Consider the following 6,117-nt stretch of genomic DNA (forward strand, 5'->3'; position numbering starts at 1 on the left):
GTGCTTTCCAGAGGAAGAGTTGAGATCACAGGGAGAATCGAGGTGGATTGAAATGACTTGTTCATGTCTTCAGTCTCCCTGCTCTTTCACTGACCCAGCTTGGTTAAAGCCGTCCTCCCTGATGGAAGCTCTGCTGGGTGCCTGCCTGGTGGGCCCTATGTTGCCGATCTCTGAATGTGCAGGAACTTTGTCTGTCATTTTGTCAGCAAAGTTCACTTTTCGGATTTTTTTTACACTCTTTGTATATTTGTATGAAAAGAAGAAAAGAGGGGGGGGGAAATGTATTGGACCTAGAGCAAGCCAAGCCCTGAAATTCAGTGACTCCTGTTCATTGCTGACACAGCCAACATGTTCCAGGGCTGAGCAGCCTTAGAAGCGTTGCCCTTGGCTCAGCTAAAGCCCTTTGTGAGAGAGACGGACGCAGAGCTTAGTTCTCTCCAGGCAGCCCTTTGTCTGGTGGTCACCTGGAGGCTGTTTACTGTTTCACACCGGTTTTGATTTTGTTTTAGCTGCAGGGACCCAATTGATAATCACTGCTGAAATGCGTGAAACAATTTCAGGTAGTCTGAGAACACTTTTGTTGGACAGAGTTCATGTTGCCTGGGTCAGCAGCCCAAAGTTGGTTTGTGGACTGCAGGGTCCAGAAGCCCTCGCGCTAGAGATCCCATCTGTCTGTGGTGACAAAGTCCGGTGAGACAAGGGAGTGCCACCACCTTAGACCTGTCCAGTAGCTGAGCTTTCCTCTGACTTTCTTTATCAGTGTGCCCCTTGGGTTTGTACATCAGGTGGACTGCAGTAACCTGCTGGGATCTCAACCAAAAGGCCACTCAGTTGACTGAATATTTTTATTTTGCACAGCGATGCTGCCCTGTGCTGCCCCTCCCTGACCTGGAAAAGCACTGGAACCTCCAGCAGCCCACTGTTGTAGGAAAACTGAATTTTTACAGGAGCCTCTCAGAAAGCTTCATACTTAATGCAAAGACGTAATTAGGTTTGCTTCCATAATTCCACCTCTCCTTACATGGAAGGGGTTAATATGCATTCCCAGATGATCTCTTAAGTGCAGCTCTGTGTAGTTCTTTTTATGTTTTTCCCATTAACTTGTTTTGGGTTGTTGTTTCTTTTTTTTTTTTTTTTGGGTAAAAATGCTTTTTTTCCTATGTGTATTTTATTGTAACTAGCATCAGGTTTTTTTAATTTTTTTTTTTATGGAGAGACACTGTTGAGTGACTATTGTGGCTATGTTGTTTGGTTATAGCCTTTGAATGTCTGTGCCATGGGGCAGTGCACCTGCCCTGGTCTGATCTTAAGGAAAGACCTTTTATTCAAATACATGAACGTTTCTTTTTTTAGAAAAAAAAAAAAAGAAAAAAATTAAAAAGTGGGGGGAGGAAATAGCCCAATTAAGATAAAAATTTACTAAAGAGTTTTTGTAACTAACTTAAATCATAGGAAATAAACTCTCAAATGAAGTCTTTAATATTTATAAGAACCGGAGCTGATCAGCCTGTTTTGGCTATTGGTTTGTAACACTTTTTATTACCGTGGTGGTTTATCTGCTCTCCCACCTCCCTGGGGGACTGTTCAGGGTGACGCCACTTTTGGCCAACCCTCTTTTTTTTCAGAGCTGTCCAGCACCCGGCTGTGTCATCCGATGCCCGCAGGGGCTCTTGGCTTTGTCTTTTCTCTTCGCTGGAGCTTGTCCGCTGGCAGCCACCGTGCCCCTCCCAGCGGGCTCTTTGGGTCTTGGGGGAAAAGTTATCCGACCCCCCCAGTTTCCAGGGGGGCACGTTGCTTAGGCAGGAGGGTACAAAGAAAATTCCAGGCCAGAGAAAGCATAGTTGTGGGGTATTTTTTCCCTTTTGAGTTCTAAAACTTATACTGAAGGACCAAAGAATTCAGAACTTCACCCGTTTGTGGCCCTTAAATTTGAACTTTCCATGGCAGAACAGCCGGAAGGAATTAGCACTAGCCCCTTCCCTTGCCCCCACCCCGACGTATCTCAGCACTCTCTTTGCACAAGCACATAGACTGTTTCTTGCTTTCCTCTGGTTCTTTAAGAAACACATCCGAAATTTAGCTTTTTATGAATTTGTTTGCTGCTTAAAAAAAAAAAAAGAAAAAAGAGGTGTCTGAAATGTGAATTATTTTCTTAAGTATCAGATGGAAAAGGAGAACTTTGTCTTTGCGTATTTTGTGATTATTTTGGGGGGCCACTTATATGACAATTTCATAACCGAGCGAGATGCGGGCAGGGCCAAGGGGCAGCATTTCTGACCCACTCCAGCAGCTGGTTTCTGCCTGCCCTGGGCAGGAAGGCGGGACTGTAATCCCAGCACTGCGTTTAAGGCTTAAGAGTCTGTGGTCAGCTTCTGTGCAGTGTAAGAGTCTTGCTGAAATAAACCTGGTGCTAATAAGTACAGCCCCTGTAATGTACTGTCGAGCTTCCTTCTGAAGCAGGAACTCCCTTTTACAGGACACGCGGTGACACAGCAGAGCCGAGGGGGCTTTTTTTTGGCTGAGTTGTGCTTCAAAACGAAATTCTGGTCCCCGAGGCTTCTTGATGATGAGCAGCCCCGCCGGCTGCTGCTGAGCAGCCATCACCGCACCCGGGTCCTGCCTCTTCACGCAGACTCTTTATTGGATAGCGACGTTTTCCTCCCCAGATTTTTGGGAGTTTTGGAAGTGTTGAGCCTCAGTGACTAATTGCGCAGGTCGGACACTTCTGAGCTAAGAGCTGAGGGAGGGGAGGCTTAATTGTGTCGTGAAATAACAGTATCTTAAAGGTCAATAAACTTTTACATTATTATGGAAAAACAATATAGAAGCAGATGGCTTAAGGCAAACACTATCCTGGGTAGATAGGTATCCAAAAGCAAGGCTAGAGCTGTAGGCGAGACCTGGGAGCCGAAGACTTTTGGCATCGCTCTGGGCTCTCAGGACCACTTGTAGATCAACTCCAGCCTTAGATGATGTAGCCACGTGCCAGCTGTGGCAAAGACTTGGTGGCACAGCAGGGACCAGGGGAAAGTCTCGGAGCTGGAGTGCAGCGTTTTCCCCCCTCTCCGGTGGGGTTTGCTGCAGCTGATCCCCTGCCGCAGGGTTTTGTTCTTTCCGTACATCTCTGAAGCTGAACCTGAGCCACTTGCGAGGCTTGTGCAGCTGAGACAATGAAGAGAAGTCCTTACCTGGTGAGGAAGCCCGTAACGCTGAACGGACTCAGTAATTCATTGCTGTTCCACCAGCCTCTGAACCTCCTCTCTTTTTCTCCTTTTCCCTCATCTGAGAAGGAAGAATTTTACCAGTGTTTTCCTCCAGAATTATAATAATCCTTGGAGTGATGGCCAACAGCAAAATAGATGTTACTGATGTAAAACCTAGTATTTTAAAGGTGAAGTATTCCTGCAAACTAGTGACTGCATCGGAGAGATTTCTGGGGCTTCCCCACTCCGTAGCTTCCAATGTTAAAACAAAATAAATACAGTATACGTTTAAAAAAAATAATAATACACACTGCAGTATTTCTGGTGGCAATTCTTGACCGGTCTCTTCCCTGCTTTCCCCAGGAGGAAGGGCACTGGGCAGAAGAGCCCCTAGTCCGTGTAGAAGTTGGCAGAATGGTGATCGGTGGTGTGTAAAACGTGTTGTTGATTCCATGTATAGAACTGTGATTTCAGCTGTCGTTCTCTCGTACTCTGTAAATATGTGTTTTGGCTGTCGGAAACCTGGTTTAGACTCTTTTCTTGGCAGAGTGAATTTGCATGTGGGGCTGGAAAGAACTCAATCTGTGTCACAGTTTCCAAGGGCAGGATGGATTTTTTTTTTTTTTTAGAGGACAATAAATTTTTATTTTTTTGCTAAGAAAAAAAAATATAATAAAGCGGTGTGTGGGTGTGTGTGCGCGCATGCGTGCCCAGGGTGTTTGTGCAGCCCTGCTCTGGGGCTTGGGGAAGTGTGGAGAGAGCCGTGCGGTGGAGGTGGAGCCCTCGAAACAACATCAGACTCATCTCCATGGCCAGTTTTGCTTTTCTCCCTTGCACACAACCAAGAATAACTTCTTCCTGAGCTCCCTTCTGCATCAAGCCCTCATTTTGGACGTGTTGCCCTTCGCCTTTATAACCGAGGTGCAGTGGGAGAGAGGGGAGAGTTGATATGGTGTGATTAGGTGGGGCTGAGACTCCTGAAAGTTGCAAAACCACAGAGGGGGAGTTTTTATCACCCGCATTCTTGGTGTGGACGAGAATTTGTCTCCTGCAAGAGCCAGACTTGGCACCCAAAAGAACACGCTTCACCTACAGATCCAAGAATTACCTTTTGTTTTGGTCTAATTAATGCTTCGAAGATGCGTCAACCTTTTCCCCTCAGTCCAGTCACAACAATAAGCCAAATCACTCAATTTAAGTTACTAGTAATGCAATAAAATTGGTAGATATAAGTGCCTGCCCCCTTCCCTCGTGTGTTGCAGCAATCTGCCTGTGTCGGGGTTCTTCACCAGGAGGATGCTGATGGTGGGGTTTGTTTCCTCCTTAGTCTTGCAGGTTTTGTGCACTTAAAGTCATGTTCTTGTAATGCTTAGACTATTCTACTTGTCCATGGGTTTAGTTATGGTTGATTGTTTAAGGTTTATCAGTCCCTCTCTGTAAAGGGTGTGATTGATGTTGGGCTGTGGAAAAAGACCCACGCGGCTGCCCGGAGCTGAGCAAAAAAAAATAAGCTATACCAACTCAGATAATAAAATGCAAACAAACTGGGAGCAGAGGTTAGCCCTTGCCACCTGCTCCCTGGGACATGCTGGGCGACTGCAAACCCAGAGCGACTTAGAGCGTGACGCTTTTCAAACACAGAGCTAAAAATAAGCTACAACCGCGTTCAGACCTGCCTTGTAGCAGAGCGTGAGGCCAGTTTCTCTGAGGTGCCAGCACCAGCAGAGCGTGGGCAGGGGGTTTCCTACAGCCCCCTCGGCTGAAGTGACACCCAGGGACAGTGTCTCCTCCACAAGCAGGAACCCTTCTCCCAGAGCTTATTTCCCTGCAGTGCTGCGAGGGGCGATTGAAGCGAGTGATTTAAGCCGGCAAATGGTTTCCTTGTGAGCGAGCAGCCCCTTAATCCCTCCTGCTGCGGGTTCGATTGAGCCCGGCCATGTCACACAGACACTAAAGCCGCTTTTTTTTTTTTTTTTTCCTTTTCCCCCCCCCCGCATCGAAGGTTTTACCCGAGCTGACCCCGTGGGTGCCCTGCCCCCCGAGGGAGCAGCTGGTGCTCAGGCACCCGGGAGGGTGATGCTTTTAATTCCCAGGGCCAGGGCAGCTCCCAGCTTCAACACAGCCAACCCCTTGCAGGAGGGAGCTCCAGCTTTATACTTAGTGATAACTGCAGCTAAAACAAGCTCAGAAAAAAAACAACCAAACACAGCAAGTAGCAGCCTCCTGCCTTGTTGCTGTTAAACCTGGCTCTTTATTGCTGTCCCTGCTCCAGCAAGCTCCCAGGCTCCCTCAGCTCCAGCAAACACCCCAAGGTCGATAAGAGCGGTGGTGAAATGCAAAAAACACACGCAAGAGCTGTGCATATTTTTGAAAAAGGAAAAAACTAAAACAAAAAAAACCCTACAAAGCCTGACTGGCTGCACAGGGATGGCTCCTGCTCCTGTCCCCTCTGTCCCAGCATCGTGCAGCCCCTCAGTACCCATATCAGCCCTTTTATTCTTTACCAAACCACACCATGGCCCCAAAGCACCCTCAGGACAGACCCAGCCCACGCGTCAGCTTTGTTGCTTTTAATTTCAAATAAGAGGCTTAACCACAAGAAAAATAGAAATAAAGAAAAAAAATATAAGGCAAGTTTGACCACGGGTTGTCACCCCCCAGTAAATGCCGATGCATTTGCATTGCCCTGATTGGCGGTGGGGACAGGAGGGCTGGGACAGGGCCAGGAGATGAGGCACCGGCAGTGACAAGCTAACAGGGAATGGGCAGGGACAGCCACACGTTTTCACATACCCCATGTAGTGTTGTTAGTCCAGATCGGCAGAGAAATCCCCTGAAATACCATGTGCCCACCCTGCCCAGCCTCACGGGAGCGTTGCTACCTGAAGGTGGGGGGGCGGGGGGCGCTGGGAGG

Source organism: Apaloderma vittatum, unplaced genomic scaffold, assembly GCF_000703405.1.
Source record: "Apaloderma vittatum isolate BGI_N311 unplaced genomic scaffold, ASM70340v1 scaffold17894, whole genome shotgun sequence".
NCBI lineage: Eukaryota > Metazoa > Chordata > Aves > Trogoniformes > Trogonidae > Apaloderma > Apaloderma vittatum.